The sequence below is a fragment of the Cryptomeria japonica genome, chromosome 7, assembly GCF_030272615.1.
Source record: "Cryptomeria japonica chromosome 7, Sugi_1.0, whole genome shotgun sequence".
Classification (NCBI taxonomy): domain Eukaryota; kingdom Viridiplantae; phylum Streptophyta; class Pinopsida; order Cupressales; family Cupressaceae; genus Cryptomeria; species Cryptomeria japonica.
Window position 1 is genome coordinate 515,079,157 of NC_081411.1, and position 17,978 is coordinate 515,097,134.

Genomic DNA, 17,978 nt, shown 5'->3' on the forward strand with positions numbered 1-17,978 from the left:
AATAAGACTTGTTGATTAAGTTGTATTAACTAACCGATCTGAGGGAAGAGGCGTGATGATTGTATAAGTTGTGATGTTTAAAAGGGACATCTTGTCAAGTATATAGTATCGGTCTCTCCCTCGGCAGGTCGTGTATTAGAAGACATAAGAAATAAAATACATTCACAACTAGCATATTGTATCTCATCCAACACTCACAGGAGTTCGTATCAGCAATACATCGAACTGTAGACCCAAGCAGATCACATATTACTCTGCAGATCGTGTTCCTGTCCTCGGTCATCTTCAAGTCTGCATTATACAAACAACTATCAGATTGAATTCCTTCTTGTGACGTGATATCTCTGTCTTCAGCAGATCATCATTCATATATTAGATCGAATCTATAGTTTGAACTGTGTTGATTCTAGCATTAAAGGGGCTAAGCTAATACATCTTCAAATAATTTTGGTAAACATAATCTGATCACCAAAACTTAACATCTAGAGAGTCAGGAGCACATAGGTATTACACAAGAAGTAGGTCAGGACAGCACGAAGAAGGAGCTGAAACAATGATGGGAGAAAGAAGAGCAGAAAGCCCACCTAGGATATGAACAATCAACTCAATGATTTCTTGACCACCTTTGCCCAACAGCAGCAGCAAATGATGCAACAATTCCAAGATCGCATGATCACAGCCATGGGTCAATTGTGAGTGTATCGTGCTAGATCAAGAAGATCAAGAAGTGCTCCTAGTAGAAGTGATGCGGGACAAGGCAAACAGGATAGAGAAGCTTCTAATGTTGCGAGGACAGCAGATACAAGGTATGATCGACCATTACGTCCCACATTTTTACCCCATCAAATTGAAAGAGAAACAATTCCAAAGGAAGAGGAAGCAAAAACACACATTACAGATGATGTTATGGTGGCCCATGATGAATACATGAACCTTCCAGCTGACATTAGACAGTTAATTAACTTAAATCAGTTCATGAATCAGCAAAGGGACAAGACAGGAGGGCTAGAGGGTGAGAAACCGTCTGGAAAGGCAAGACAGGAGGTCTAGAGGGCAAGTTAGGTAGGGCGCTCAACTTGTGGAATATAAGGATGCATTGAATAAGATTTCTATACCAACCTTTGATGGAACTGGAAAGATAACAGCAAGATCATGGGTTCATAAGTTAGACACATTCTTAGCACTCAAACCCATGGAAGAAGATAAGGCAATACAGTTTGCTACCGTGCCCCTGGAGGGAGTGGCGTATGACTGGTGGCACCATGGGACTAATATCTCAGGATCATACCATGATACACTGCTATGAAGAATTTGTCAAAAGGCTAATTACTTGCTTTGACATAAAAGATATAGAAGTCGATTACAGAGAATTGGCCCAATTGAAACAGGTAGGACATTTGGAAACTTACATCAATGAGTTCCAAAAAATTTCCGTCATGGTTCCTAATATGTCACAAAAGAGAGTCACGATGCTATTTGTAGAAGGTTTGAGTGATAAATTGAAGGGGTTGGTTATGGCTCATAGGCCTAATACATTAGATGATGCTATTGGGTTAGCCCTTGACTTGGAGTTCACACCACCTTATCAGCCAACGAAGAAAAGTTTCAGCCCTTGGAAATCTGATAAAAAAAGTTTTAATCAGCAGAAGAACATCCCTTCCAAGATCGATCAAGAGTCTAGGAATGAACTTAGAAGGAAAAAGTTGTGTTTCAATTGTAATGAACATTGGGAACTTGGGCACTGTTGCCTTGGGAAAGGCAAAGCACATTTGATTGAGGTTGTTTCAGATGATGAAGGGCAGGATGAGTAGGGTGCCAGTATTGATGAGGATGATGCACATGTGGACCAGCCCCAGATTGAGTTGGAGGATACTTCAGTCAAAGAGACTCTTGCATTGCTACCCTTTCCGGAGTTCCTCACAGCCGCCCTTTTCGGTTGAAAGGTGTCCTTAAGGGACAACGAATCGTTTGCTTAGTAGACAATGGAGCCACACATAATTTTATTAATGAGGGGTTAGTAATGAAATGTGGGCTTCAGACCGAGGAGTTTCCAAGATTCAGTGTCATAGTTGTTGATGGTTTTCTATTAAGTTGCACCAGAACGATTCCCCATCTGAGCATTCAGATTGGAGACTACACCTTAACAAGTGACTTCTATGTGCTTGGGCTTAGCAATGTGGATGCCATTTTGGGTCTCGAGTGATTAGAGTCACTTGAGCGCAATGTTCAGGACTTTAAACAAATGCAGTTGGAATTTATGGTAGATGGTAAGAAAATTGTACTTAAGGCTATGGCAGATGGTGGTCCTCGTGTAGTTTCAACAAGGAGGATGGAGGTTTTATTCAGACATGATTATATGAAGTGGGTAGCTCAGTGTTTTGTATCTAGTAAATCTTTCCCCAACAATGAGCCACAGTATCATATTGATATCCAAATAGTGTTGGATAAGCACAATGCGGTATTTGTGGATATTCCTCCTAGTCGGCCACCTGATCGTGGGTTTGAACATGTCATTGAGCTTGAGGAGGGCGCAAAGCTTGTTATCACGATGCCCTATAGACACCCATGCCATTTTAAGGAGGAGATTGCAAAAACAATCAAGGAACTATTGAAATTCGGTCACATACGTCCTAGTTCCAGCCCTTTCGTTTCTTCAGTTGTATTAGTCAAGAAGGATGGGATGTTATGCATGTGCATAGACTACAGAGCCCTAAACAAGAAGACCATAAAGAACAGGTACTCCATTCCCAAGATCGATGAGCTTCTAGATGAGTTACACGGGGCTGTGTATTTTTCTAAAATTGATCTTCGTTCAGGCTATCATCAGATTAGTGTTTGGGAACAAGACATACATAAGACCGCTTTTCGTTGTCACTACGGGCACTTCGAGTTCCTTGTCATGCCATTTGGACTCACAAATGCACCAACAACGTTTCAGTCTTGCATGAATCACACATTCCATGAGCAGTTGCCGAAATATGTTTTGCACTTCTTTGATGATATATTGATATACAACAAGACATGGAATGAACATTTGCATCATTTGGATGTGGTTTTTTGTTATCATGGAGGCATAGTTGCTATTTGCGAAGGCTTCCAAATGTGAGTTCAGAATGTCTGAGATTCTTTATCTGGGACATGTGATTGGAGTTAATGGTGTTAAGGTACACCAGGAGAAAATACAGGCAAGTTTAGATTGGTTGCCTCCCAGGAACATATCAGAGTTGAGAGGCTTCTTGGGTTTGTGTTGTTACTATAGGAGATTTATGCGAGGTTTTTCACAGTTGACATCACCCTTGACAGTTCTTACAAAAAAGGGAGCATTTCAATGGTCTAATGTGGCATAGGTGACATTTGATAAGCTCAAGGAGGTCATGAGCACATGTCCAGTGTTGGCACTACTCGACTTCACACAACTGTTTATTGAGTGTGATGCATCGGGGCAGGGGATTGGTGCAGTTCTGATGCAGAACAAGTACTCTATTGTATTCGAGAGCAGGAAACTCAAAGATTCAGAGAGATTATACTCCACTTATGATAAGGAGATGCTAGCCATCATGCACGCGCTAGCTAAGTTCAGACAGTATCTAGTGGGTGCAAAATTTGTTGTCAGGACTAATCATAGCAGTCTTAAGTATTTAGTGGAACAGAAAGATCTTAATGAACGACAACAAAAATGGGTAAGCAAGATTTAGGCATATGATTTTGATGTAGAATATGTTCAGGGGAAAAAAAATATTGTTGTTGATGCCCTTTCTAGGAAACCCATCCTTTGCGCTCTCATTGAGATTTTAGTTGATTGGAAATCTCAATTGCTGGCCGAGTATACTAAAAACACTATTGCTTGTGATTTGGTTGATGGATGGGTGTAGGATGATAGGTATTCTATAGACTATAGTAGATGATGTGATTTATTATAAGAACCTAATATATCTTGTGCCGGGTTCAAAATTGAAGATCAAGATTATGAAGGCAATGCATGATATGCCACTTGCAGGGCATCTAGGATTCTTTAGAACATATCTTCAGATACGGGAGAGGTTCACCTGGAAGGGTCTGAAAGATGATGTGTTGCAGCATGTCAGAGAGTGTTTGACTTGTTAACAGAACAAGTCAAAACACGCCTATCTTGCAGGCCTTCTGCAGCCATTGCCTATATGTTGGTGTAAATAATTATTCATCATGGATATTATTACACCTTACTTAAGTTTACTTAGGAAATGCATTTCATAGTAGTTTGGGTATGAGACACTTGGGTGTTTGTGCCACATTGGGATAGTGTGTGTAGGAGAATTTCCACCTTTTGTGGACTTATCTTATTGTTACATTCCACATTCAGTGGGTGATCCACCTCATGTGGAATATTATATTGTTTCTCCTACCTACCCATACCTATTTCCTACCTACCCTTGTTTCTTATTGAGCCACATGTCATGTTTGTGTGCTCACATATCCATATGGTCTTGCCTATATAAGCAGACTCATATTCATTGTATGTAACGCTTGATGATCCAGTTGATCAGTATTTTCATCTTGATAGAATACAGTTTATTCCTATCAATATTTTGTCTCTCTATTGTATTTTTCATTGAGCCCTTGATCTTGGCAAAATGTCACACTATACCTGAATAGAAACGGGAAGGAATATCCATGGATTTCGTTACAGAACTTCATCGAGTTTAGGGGAAAGATCTTTGTAGTTATGGACAAATTAACAAAGTATGCACATTTCTTCACCATTGCTACAGATTATTCAACACCTCAGGTTGCTGATTTCTTTTTCAGAGAGATGTTCAGGTTACATGGTCTTCCTAAGACCATAGTTAGTGATCAGGACAGCTGATTTATCAATATGTTTTCGCAAGAGTTGTTCTGATTGGCGGGTATAGAATTGACACCAAGCATTAGTTACTACCCTCAAACGGATGGACAGACAAATTGTAAACAAGTGGATTGAGGGCTATCTGAGGAATTATGTTTCGGGACAGTAGTGTGCTTGGATTAGATGGCTTCACTTAGGTGAGTATTGTAACAATACCACCTTTCATATGTTGATTGGCATGTCTCCATTCAGGGCCTTGTACGGGTATGATGCATTATCTTTTGTGGATTTGGCTCTTGATGATAGCAAGGTCCCTCGTGCGAAGGAAACAATGCAGAATTATCAGGATATTCTCAGGACACTGAAGGATAACATTCAACATGCTCAGAATCAACAAAAAATGTATATAGACAGGCATAGAGTTGAGAGGCCATTTTAGGTTTGGGACTTGTTTTCTTGCTTCCACAGCCATACAGGCAATCCACATTGAAGATGAGTGGTGCAAAAAAAAATAAAACCATGTTTCTATGGGCTTTACATGATACGGAAGAGAGTGGGAGAAGTTGCATATGAGCTGGAATTGCTAGGGGGTAGCAAAATACATAATGTGTTTCACGTTTCATGCCTCAAGAAGGCACTGGGCCGGCACATAGTTGCATCTCCAGAGTTGCCTCCATTAGACGAGGAAGGGAAATTGATATTAGTCCTTGAAGGTATTGCTGATTGGAGAGAAATGAAGATGAGAACCAAAATGGTCTGAGAATATCTGATAAAATGGAAGGATTTACCAATTGAGGATGCAACTTGGGAAGGAGAAGAGATATTACAACATCCTAATTTGCGATTGCTAGATGACTAGCAATCACGGGAAGGGAGGTGTTGGTGTTTTCCATCTAGTAGTTAGAATAGAGATAATGTTGCAGTTTCACTACATTCACTGTTCTGAGCTAAATGGCCAATTAACAAGAATTTCAAGAATAAAGGAATTCTTCTGCACTTTCAGGCTCTGCAAAACCCAGACAGGTAAACCTACAAGATATTCAAGAAAGTGATACAATTTACAAATTCTCCCTTACAAGCAGATGATTCCCATAATTCTACATCAATACACACATATGTTTGTCGAGTGACATTATTCTATTTCCATGTAAAACTATATTGGCCTTTGGGAAAATAAGAACAAAAACATGAAAAAGAAAACAAAGGAAAGATTAAACGACTTTTAAGTTCATACGTCTAAAAGATCATAACAGTTTGCAGATCAATGCTTATCCCGGGTTACAGAGTCAATTCCCCTGAATTCCAACAACTCCACAAGCACTCACAAATACAAATGCCTTACACCCATACCCAATAATTCATAACACGAATCATACTCATAAGATCTCTGCCATTTTATCATCCTCCACAATACCTAGCAGGATTTTAATCTTCTCCTTGAAAAGAACCCTAACTAAGTAAATACACATTCACATATGACTATGAAGACAATACCCATTTACCCTTAATAAACTGGAATCATGACAAGCAATAAGATGCACAAAGAGATGAAACATGATATGATTTTCATTAATTCGAAGTTGTGAAAATGTACTCTAGAAAACATTAAAACTCTACACTTAGAACAATTACTTCGATTGTCTATCAATTGTGAAATCTCAGAACCGTCTGTCAATTAGCCTTGATTTTCTTTTATGGAACAAGGAGCAAAACAAGCTTCAGGCTAATGACAAATGTCAAAATTACACTACCTCCTATGAGAATATGTTACAGTATCTTTTTGAATTCAAAACAAAGACGCCACGCCTCAACAGAACAAAATTCGGCTTACAACAAAATATGCAACCGCCTGCTCTAGGTGATCTTCAATCCTAACCAGAAGCCAGCTCCTCAAACGTCCTTAACTGAGCAATGCTTCTCATGCTAGCTGTGCACTGCAAAACCGGTTGGCCACTCAACACCTTTGATCAACTACACACGGTTAGGAGCTTCCTTACACTTATCATCAATAACAACCTTGACACCTGCGACAAACTTGGAATAAGCCCTTTCGGTTGCAATTAACTTGTCTATAGCAAAATAATATACAGGCTCATTTATGTAATTATTGTCCATTACTTCTTGAATAGCAATATTTATTACTTCCTCATATTCCTTTCTCCATTTGTCAAAGGATTTTAATTCTGAATTCTGGTTATGGAGGGAAGGAATAGTCCAGTGCCTTAAATCATTAAAGCTTTGTATTCTCTCCTTAATTGCACCATCTTTATCTTCTAAAAAATGAATTTCACTAACCAATAATCCATATGCTTTGCAGAAATCTGATAATGGTTGTGGTGGCTTGGACATATATTGAACTGCAACACTCAAATCCCTAATCTTTGGTCCTAAGGCTTTCCACCCTTCAAAAATCTCCTTTAGATCAGCCAAAAACCTAGAACATTGCACAACTCCCTCAGAAAGAATACAAAAAGACTTATAAACATCTTCAATTTTGTTTAAAATTGCCCTCAGCAAATGTGACAAGGTCCCCTTAATTACCGTTAACACCTTGTCCTTTGCCATTTATTCCATTGCCACAATTTGCTGATCCCTAGCCTGTATTTGCTGTTGAAGATCAATTATCTTTTGTTCCAAGGCTTGCACCTGCTCGGCACTCTTTGATGATTCTCCTTGTGTGATCATAGGAGGAAATGCCACTGTCTTCTTTTCCAACTCCTTCTTGAGCCGAGCATTCTCCATGCTCATCTTAGTATAATTCTGGTGCATTTCTATCCTTTCCTGCAAATAAGCCAAATTCTCCTTTTGCTGCAAGTTAACTGTATCCACGACAAACATAGCAGAATGCATTGGCAAAGTTGCTGCTTCTACTACTGAGGTGTCCCTCAATGTCCTTATGATGGCACCATCCCCTGTTCTCTCCTCTACACCAATCAAAACCTGAGGCTTGTTTGTACTTGGGGCCTTTGCCCACTTTGCCAATTCCTGGATGGTAGGATGATAACTAGATCTAGTATAACCTTCTTCCTTCTCAAACTCTGCAGGGAACATAGGATCTGGCTGCTGTCTTATTTGATCCAGTAAAAACATGCTTTCCAAATTCGAACCGGGTATGACTAAAATCCCACTATCCTTAACTACTTGTCTAGCCTCCTCTGGGGTAACATGATCTAAATTGAGATCCTCATAAGACTGGATCTCAGGAACTCGTTCCGGTGGTCCTACCACTTGTAACCACAATGCCTTAAACTCATATGTTTTAACAAATTCATAATCTGAAATAAACATATGAGCAGCAATTGCTCGCTCATCTTCACATTCTTCAAGTGGAATGGGCTGGCCAAATGCATTCCTACTTTGAGGCTCCTCCACTATTTGTATATCCCTTGGAGGTGAAGCAAGGACTTGTTTAGTTTCTTCATCATGGGATCCACCTTCAACCTGGCCTTCTGCAACTTCCTCTTGCTGCTCTGGTGGTATCCTTTGCTGCCCTGAAACATACTGCGGAACATACTCTCCAGTCTGCTCAAGAGCCATGTCATCCTCAATGTTGTAGATCCCAGTGAAAATGGACTCAAAATTAACAAACATTTTCTCAATCCTTACCACTAGCTTCATTTCCTTGGAGAAGAATCCTTGGAAATTAGGGAACTTGGCCCTTGTTTCATTCTCCAACTTTATAAGAACTGCCCACTTCTTTCTTCTTTGGAGGACTTGTTCTGTGGTGAGGCAATTTCTTGTCACTCTTCATTCAGGTCCAAATCATGACTGGATGCCCCTCTCTTGATCTTAACCCTGAGCCACTCTATAAATCCCTTAGGGTAGAAATTTCTCCTCTTAGCATACCTTAATGCATATCTTGTCACCAAATAATTTTGCAATCTGTCAACAACCTTGCTTCCTATGGCAAGTTCACCAAACCTTGTGGACTGGGGAATTAAAGAGCCCTTCCTCTGTTTTGCCAAATGCAACTTTTGAGTCCATAACATTTGCCACATAAATTCAAAGAAAGCTAATCTATGAGACACATAAATGGGCAATTCGTGAGGAGGCTGAGGACATCCATAAACCCTCAATTACTGTATGATCTGAAAAAAGGAAAACATCTGCAAAATTGAACCTCCCCTGCTCATCCATTTGGTTTTGCTTTGGTCTCAAAAAATCCATTACTTTGGCTGGAATTCTGTCCATCATTACCCCTAACCATGACATAATCTTCATAACGAAATGCTGATGGTATGTCACATAATCAGCACTCTCATACGTCTTATGCCAAATGCGACACTATCTTTGCATCGGGAAAGGAATAGCATTTTGTTCAAAGAATTTGAGTTGAAGACTTGAGCCCCACTCATATTTATGCTGAAAAAGAATCAAATGAGACAATAAGGAAGAATATTTCATTTCTATCTCCATGGGCTTATTTACTGATCCAATCAACCCTTCATGGATCTTCCTGGAGATATATGCAACATAATTGAATTCCAAATTCACATACTTGTGCTGAATCTTCATCCCCATCAACATCATTCCTATTGGCATCCTTACTTCTGCATCAACTGCCAAAATTTGACACAGAGAAAAATATGTTTTAATAAAATACTTTCCAAATGATTCAACAACAAAAGGATCTTTGTCAATTGGGATAATTGGGGCCACATCACCCCGCCAATCTCTCTTCCTAAACAATTGAACTTCCTTTTCCCTATAATGTTGCTTTCTCCTTTGATACTCATTTTCAAACTTTTCCATATCAGTGTCTACAATTGCACGCCTAGTTAGACCAAAGCAATTAACAATCTCCATAGGGCTTATATCAACCAAGACTGCCCCTTCAGTAGTTCTTACTGTTTTAGAAGTAGGGTCAGACATTGATGCCAGAGCTCTAATTAAATCCACTTCCACAAAAACATCTGGCACAATTAACTTAGCCATATCCAATCTCCAAGGATTAGATTTAGGGATTGGTTCATCTCTGTTGTTGTAAAAATATTGGAACAAATTCCAACCTCTTTCTAAGATACGAGCATTACCACACTGTAGACAACCATCCATTAAATCATCAACATCCTTAATGCTTGTGGTAGACATGGGGAGAACACCCAATAGGTCCTGATACAATGGCGATTCTTCTCTGTTAGAACGCTTTGTTGTAGCCACACTATGTTCTTCAACAACGACCTGGACACTTGCGTATGTTCTTCCAGTCTCTCCTCATGGACCTCATGTTTTTATGACAAACTCACCTCAGGCACTTGAGCCTTCCTCTTCTTTCTTGGAGCCCTAGGTTTTTTCTCTTTCGGCTCCTTTTCTTCTTTCGACATTGAAGTTTCTCCTTTCTTGCTAGTTTTTCTCTGTTTTTGGATTGGGGCTACTATTGACTAGGAAACCTCTTGAATTTCTTGAGGACCTTCTAATTGCTCAGGTTCATCCTCTTGAACCCTGATAACAGGAGGGTTTTGTACGTCTGCATCGACCTGATGCTTCTTTCCCTTAGAAGAACTACCCCCTTTCTTCTACATTATGGTAATTCACAAGAAAACCAATACAAACTAGGGCAAAGTAGCACAATCTAAACAAAGACACCCTAGGGCTAACCGTGCACAAACAATTTTCACTCAAAGACTGCAATTTAACCTGACAAATTTGGCAAGTTTAAGAATACTTACTGTTTATAGTCCACTTCAGCACTAAGACACTCAATTTCTGCTCTTGCTGCACTTGTCTGCAATTCTTGCTCGTCAAAGCACTCCACTATCGCATGGTCGCAACTCAACAATCAGGTTTTCAATTGTGAATCCATTTGGTGCAAGTAACCATAAAAACCAGTGCCTTGAGCAATAAATGCAACAGGAAAATTGAATGAGTGAATAGCCATGCTCAAGTTTGAATTTCCACCGTTGATATCAGCCATGCAATAAAATTAGACGGCTAGGCCAAAGTTGAAAACCCACGTGGAATTCCACTTAATGAAGTTAAGAGGCCACGTCCACTTTTGAAAAATCAATTTAAGTTTACCGCATACCTGCACACTTACTAGCCCTCTTGACATTTCACATGCGGGAGTGCAGGGTTTGCACTATATAGTTCCCGCAAGTTCGCCAAACTATTTGGCTTGCATAAAACAAACGTGCGGGGACACGGGATGCATCACTCTTGCTAAGCCTTAAACATTAAAATTATCCCGCGCACCTGCTTGGTTTATGTCTTCTCCCCAAACCATGATGCGGGAACATGGGAAGCTACAGCTTTTGATTTCGCTCGCCCGCTTGCTTGGAAAGAAAACTCAAAAGTAGACAGCGGGAGCGCGGGACTTTATTGTTCCTACTAATACCAAAACTGCACACCCGTGTGAACTGCAATTGGGAGGACTGACAAACTGCAGAACCGCGGGACGAACTTCCATGGGACCACTGGACACTGCCCGCAGGCCCGCTGTTTGGACAAAATGATGAGAAAACCTGCGGGTACATGGGAACTAAGCCGAGCACATAAAAATTAGCATGTGCAACTTAAAGCAAGGGTATAAGGGGACGTTAGGGCCCTAGGACTAAGGGACAACACATAAAGGGGTCCGAATGACAAATAACCTTAGCGAACAGAGAAACCCTTTCAGAATTAAAATCATAAAATCAAACCCGACCCAATGGCTAAAAGGATATAACAAAAATTGAAAATTTCCCGGGATAGAGATGCAAAAAATTGCAGTCCTAACAGGAGGACTGTAATGTCCCTTTCTGTATGAAAATAATTGAAGATGAATTTCCTACCCTTCCTCATTCCTGGGGTTAGGAAAAATTAAATGAATAAGAGGGAATAAGTGGAAAATTAAAGATGGAGCCCAAAAAGCTTAAGTCTAAAGCAAATATATTTAATTATTCACTATGACTTATAAAGGGGTCACTTTTAAGTTATAATGTTATTATCACCAGGCAATAACTTCATGGTAGGTTATTTAATATTTAATGCAAATATTAATGCCCAAAGTCAAGTCGCCAACTTCATGGATTAGAGAGGAGGTTGATGCTTTTTCAGTGGAAAAAGATTTTCCTGTATAAAGACATCGAATTGGGGTTTGAGGGGACATTCTATCAATCGATCTTTGTAATGAATTTTCTCTGCAAGGGACAGATTCTGCTTTTCAGGACGAAAACCTTGAAAGGTGCAGGCTAGGACGCAAATCCAGGCCAATCACATGCTTTTTCATTCAGCTGTACAGTTTAGAAGCAGCTACATTGAGTTTTGGATCCGTTTTCAGGCTTATTTGGATAGAGGAAAGTTTGAGCAGCTTCAGAAGATAGAGGTGCAATCAGAAAGGCAAACTACCAGGAAAAATTCGCAGTTTTTTATAACCTCAGAGTTTGCATGCACTTGGGGAAGCAATAAACAATAAAAATCGTTGGCTATCAGTCAATCTTCCATATCAGGGGATCAGGTCAGTGGTAATAGTTGCAATCTGGAATCAGTCATTTGCAAACCCAGAGTGTGTAATTTGGTTTCAGAATCTCAATCAAGGGTTCTTTTACTAATTGTCAATGCTTTTCTTTCATCTGCAATTCCTTGGATTTCATTTTGATGAAATAAATCGAACTTTTATTGCTGTGAGATAACTTATATTAAAAATTGCACTAAGTTTCAAGTACTTCGGAAGGTAGAATATGTTAGGGAAACCATAGCAAACCCTAGGATGTTCTTCCACCAACGATTTCTTAACTTTGTTCTTAGAGGTGGGGTCCTTGGCACATTGAGAGGGGTCATCAACAAATTTAGTATTCATTGGGCCAGAGCTGGAGGTAAGGTTCCCACTGGAATTTACAATTGTCCCAGGTTTAGAATATATAGGGAATTAGCAAATGGGATCTTGATCTAACTACTTTTTGGAAAGGATTAGCTTCAGCAGCAGGGCTCGGCTGACCCAAATTGGTATTGACATTATCTATGACTTCACCCCTATTCATGGGTTTATGTAAGACAATTTTGCTTTCTCAAACAGATATAGCTGGAAAATGAGGCGTTGATGAAGGGGGAGATCAGCTAGGCTTAGCAAGATATCAAAAATAAAATGTCCGATGGATATTAGAAGGTAAAAAGGAAAACTAACAAAATGTTCATGCCTTAGATGTTTTAGTAGTGGAAAATGGTATGAGAAAACACATTTGTAATGTTCTTCAAGAGTGAAATATTTAATCAGGAAAATAAGCACCTCATCCTGTGGCAGAGGGAGAGCCTCCTGAAGATAACCAGATTGGTACCTCTTGAATTTCTCACTGCCTTAGAGAAAGGCATCAATCTGTTTTCTGTTTTTTATTTTACTCGCTTTATGGATTTTCAAACCCTACACAGAGACCGGTGGCCATTGCAATAACTTCTTGAGACACTTCGAAGCTGAACTCTTTCATAGAGACAATCTTAGATTTCCAAAACCTGGCAAATTCATTCGATATAACTGGGTCATAGCCATTGATACACTCAAGAAACGAAGTTAACACTCCTCTGTGCAGAACATTCCAAATGGTTGTTTCCTTCTTAGCTTCCTTGCGTAAAGAAGGTTTGATATGAAGCCGTTGTCCTCTCATCGTGTTTATCCTTCTGATACTGCCTGTTCCTTGCTGAATATGGAGGATGAACCTAAAAGTGAATTTCAGCCGGTGCTGAATTCTTGAGAAGTCTGTTTAAAATATGTGGACTCTCTTTCATCATGAAGAGGAGAATGGAAAGGTTTAAGACGAATGCCCAGCCATGGGAGAAAGGACAAGCCAAATGCTCACCAATCAAAACATGGTAATTCATCATAATATATTTCTCCAAGTAATGTTACAATCCCTAACGCATGAGTTTAGTAATTACATTTCCCCAGTGTGTAGTTATGAAATCACAAGGAAGCCTCAATGATTCCTTACATGATTTACAGAATCTATGAATGATCTAAGTAAATGTTATTGGATGCAGCAGAAGTTGAATGCTGAAGCATGTTCAAGGATCATTTTGAACTGTCATGTCCTCCCTTATATTCTTCTGTGTTTGAGTACTCCTTTGTTTTGCTTTCATGATGATAATTTGTAACAGAGCCTACTCTTTCAAGTGACAAAGTTGGTGCCTTCCTCCACTTCTTTGAAGGGTCTACAACAGTGTTACAAGACTTTGCCAGACTCCTCTAGACTTGACGAGTCTAGAGGCGACCACCTCTATAGAGTCTCTGGGACTCTAGACTTGGACTCACCGAGTTTGGCCGAATCTTGGTAGACTTGTAGACTCAGAGAATCTTGGTAGACTTGTAGACTCAGAGAATCTTGGAAGTCAGACTCAGGTAGGATTGGGGGAAAAAAGTTAAAAAAAGATTAAAAAAACAAAATTGTAAATCGTTTATCTGATATAAAAAAACTTACAACCTTTCAATGCTTGCTTGGTTTATGACATGCTCATTTACTATTCTCCGCATGTTTGTCTTCATGTCACTCTCATTCTCTTCATTGGAATATATACATGAAATATAACATTTAAGTATAAGTCACATTTCCATTCTTGTATATTAAGTTATATTTCATGTATGTATTGGTAGGATGTTTGAGGGTGGGTTTAGATCTTTAGAAGTAATAATGCAGATTTTAGCTTTCAGAAAATCTGATAAGCTTTTAGACTTAGTCGAATTTTAGTAATTAGCAGACTCCTATCAACATTCTCTTGCTCTCTCTATCTCACTCTTGTTATCTCCCTTGAATTTTAGACTGATCTCTCTCCCTATCACTCTTCCTCTATCCCCTCTCGCTACCTTTCACTATGTCACTCTCTCCTCTATCCCCCAAGATTTAGACTTACCTCTCTACCTCTTTCTCTCCCTCTCACCCCCAGACCCTCCTCCTGAGAGGTGCTACCCTCAACCTCGTTTTGGTGTTGCCCCCAAACCCCCATCAAACTATAAGTCTAAGCAAGTAATAGGCCAATGATGAATCATGATCATAAAATCTACAAAATACATATCCTACAAAATACATATCCCTTGTTGCAAAATACATATGCCACAATCAAGGATTATCTCATGACCGAACATGAGACTGAGACACAAGTAGATAACATGGCTGCAACATCATCTAGGACCTATCTTAGATGCATACGTAGGAGGACTGGGGTGCTGAGTGATTAGGCTCCTCTGAGGCTTGAGCAATAGACTTTTAGTTTTTGTTTTGATATTTGTTTGAAACTTTTGATGCTGTGGATTTCATATTCCATGAGGTTTTAGACACTTATATATCTAATGTGTTATTTCCTTAAGCTAAAATTTGCTTTTATACTTATGTGAATTTGTTCTTTATTTGATGAGATTATTGTGTATTTTAAAGATTTTTTTAGTAAAAGGTGCATGAAACAAGTTTTAAAAACTTAGTCATTTAGTTAGTATTTAGAAACTTCTCTTTATGTCTTTCGTTTTTAGTTAGTTTTAGGAAGTTTCCTTTTTGTCTTTGTGTTTCTATTCTCGATTGTTTCCGTTATGGAAAGATCCTCTTGTAATCTCTATTTAAGGAGTTTTCATCTCCTTTGTAAATAACGAATTATCGTTTCATTATTTAGTAATCATCAAGTATGGGTGCTGTGACATGCACAAAGGTAGTCCAGCATAGTTTGAAATAGATGATTGAATATTTCAACTAAGTCTTCATTTATATTTTATATTTATTTTCTCATCACACAGGCATTTGGTACAAAATAAAATATGTTCTTGTGGCCTCAAGAATAGCAAAATGATATTATAGAAATGAAACCAATAAATAGAGTAATATAGATTCTTCAGTGGTTTCTTTTATTTTTTGCATTCAGGTTTGATTTTCAAAATCCATGAATGATCTAAGTAGATATTTTTTGGATGCAGCAGAAGATGAATCCTGGAGTATGTTCATGGATCATTTAGAACTGTCGTGTCGTCCTCTTATATTCTTCTTTCTATGTTTGAATACCCCTTCGTTTTTCTTTCATGATGATAAAATTGTTAACAGAGCCCGCACCTTCAAGTGACAAGGTTGCTGTCTTCATTTTTCCTTTGGAGGATCTACAGCAGAAACAGTCTGAGCTTGTCAGCAGTTTTTAACGGGTCTTTTAGAAGAATCGTTTGTATAGGTGATGAGACAATTAAAATTGTAGTCCAACATACTTTGAAATAGAGTCAGGTAACTTGTATATTGAATATCTGAACTAAGTCTCTGTTCATATTTTGTATTGAGTTTCTCTTCACACAAGCATTTGGTACAAATAGAAATACGTTCTTGTAGTCTGAGGAAATAGCAAAATGATATTGAAGAATTTAAAAGAATAAATAGAGTAACCAATGTAGTTTTTTTGAAATTTTTTTACACTGAATATGTTGGTACAGAATATTATATTTATTCCTTTTTAAAATAAGTCCACGCAAATCATAACTCCATCACAAGCAATACAGGTCAATAATGTTGCACTTGGAACTATTCGAGGCAGCAGAAATGATCACAGTTGCTTGTCCTTTTCTCTGCCTCAATAGATTGTGTTTGATGTTTTGCATTGTAGGATGAGGAATGTGATCTAATATCAGATTTTTATCCAAAGATGAACTCTTCAAATATTCTAAAAGAAAACGAGATGGCTAACAGCCATGAGATTTCAGTCCTTGACCAAGTGTGTGTGTGTACCTGAAATATCAATAAGGTTAAGTACTTCATACAGTGCATGTATTCACCAGTGATTGTGAGTATCTGAAATATTAACGATGTTAATGAACTTGACACAATGTTTGTAATCGTGTTTGTTATGAGGTGTGATTGAGTATCTGAAATATCAATGATTTTGAGGTGATACGATGCATGATGAGATATCTTGAATCCTTTTTGTTAAGTAACATCACATATAGTGTAAAGTTAAGTCTTTCTAAGTCTTTAAGTTGTGATTTAGGGGACAACACACTAGATGGACAATCTGTTGTATAGAAATGATTTATGAATGATAAAGAGTGCAACCATAACAACAATATAAGTGACATTGAGAATATAATGGGGCGCCATGCTAAAGTTGGAACACTGTTATTTTATGCTAGTTCTATACAAAGATCTGAGAGATTGTGTTGTATCAATCAAGGTGTCACATCCCCACAATCAAAGTTTAGACACCAGAGTAAGGGGTTGTTGGTAATGACATTGAGAGGCATGGTCATCCATCAAGGCTTAAAAGGACAGGTATTTTGTTAAATGCAAGGGAGAAAGCTTATGCCAAGAAACAACTGCAATAAAGAGGTGAGGGTGCAAGCTTGACTAAGAAGGGGGTTGTGCCATTGTTAAGCATGGCATCTTTGTCCGTTGGATGGCAGATTTCTGAAGGTTGTATAGAAAAGAGGTGCTTGACATTCTTTAAACCCCCATGACCCCTTATTCTATCAATTCAAGCTTTTGCCTCAAGGAGAAACAGGGGTAGGAAGAAAGAAAAAAATGTGTGTGAGAGAGAGAGAGGGGGGGGGGAGAGGGAGAGGGAGAGGGAGAGGGAGGGGGAGAGAGAGCACAAAGGTGGATGAAATGCCTTAGAACAAATGGTGTTTGCTAGATACTAATGAAATGGGAATGTTGAAAAGGCTATTGAAACTTTTAGGCAAATGACATGGCCAAGTGAAAAGCCAAACACCCTCTACCTTTGTTGGCATCCTCCCTACTTGCATCCAAAGGGAGTTTTCTAACAAGCTAGTGATATCATTCAAAGCTTAGGGATGGAGGAAATTCATCAAATGGGAGAGGAAGGTGGAAATAATGTGTGGGAGAAGAAGAAGAAAGCAAGGAGTGAAAAGCGAGGATGAAGGGATGGGTTATTGCCATAGTTCCACAAATTTTCTTGATGGGGGATGTAGGGATGCAAGGGCAGATTTTAGGGATTGGGGGACCAAGGGCCTAAATTTGGGGATGGTGAGGGGATGGCGGTAGATCGGTGGTGGGGGTGGTTCTGATTTAAAAATAGAGGTGAATTAAAATCTTGCAAAATTTGCAATATAACATCTCTCTGAGTGCCTTTTGAAAGTTTTTGTGTTTTTTGGTTTCTCTGACAGGGTCATTAGGCTCATATGGTAGCTTATTTCTATTGTTTCCAGGGTTGTTATTGTCAATGGGTCACCGATCCGATTTTTTCAAAACTTCTCGTGGTTTAAGACAAGGCG

General features: G+C 39.0%; 1 long non-coding RNA gene across 1 annotated transcript in view; it reads left to right on the top strand.

Moving 5' to 3' along the window:
- LOC131043798 (uncharacterized) overlaps positions 1-16,082 on the top strand; it is a 44,975-nt gene extending 28,893 nt beyond the window's left edge. Inside the window, exon 2 of the long non-coding RNA XR_009105595.2 lies at positions 15,690-16,082. This is a non-coding gene — a long non-coding RNA (uncharacterized LOC131043798). The remainder of the gene's footprint in view (positions 1-15,689) is intronic.
- Positions 16,083-17,978: the final 1,896 nt, after the last annotated feature.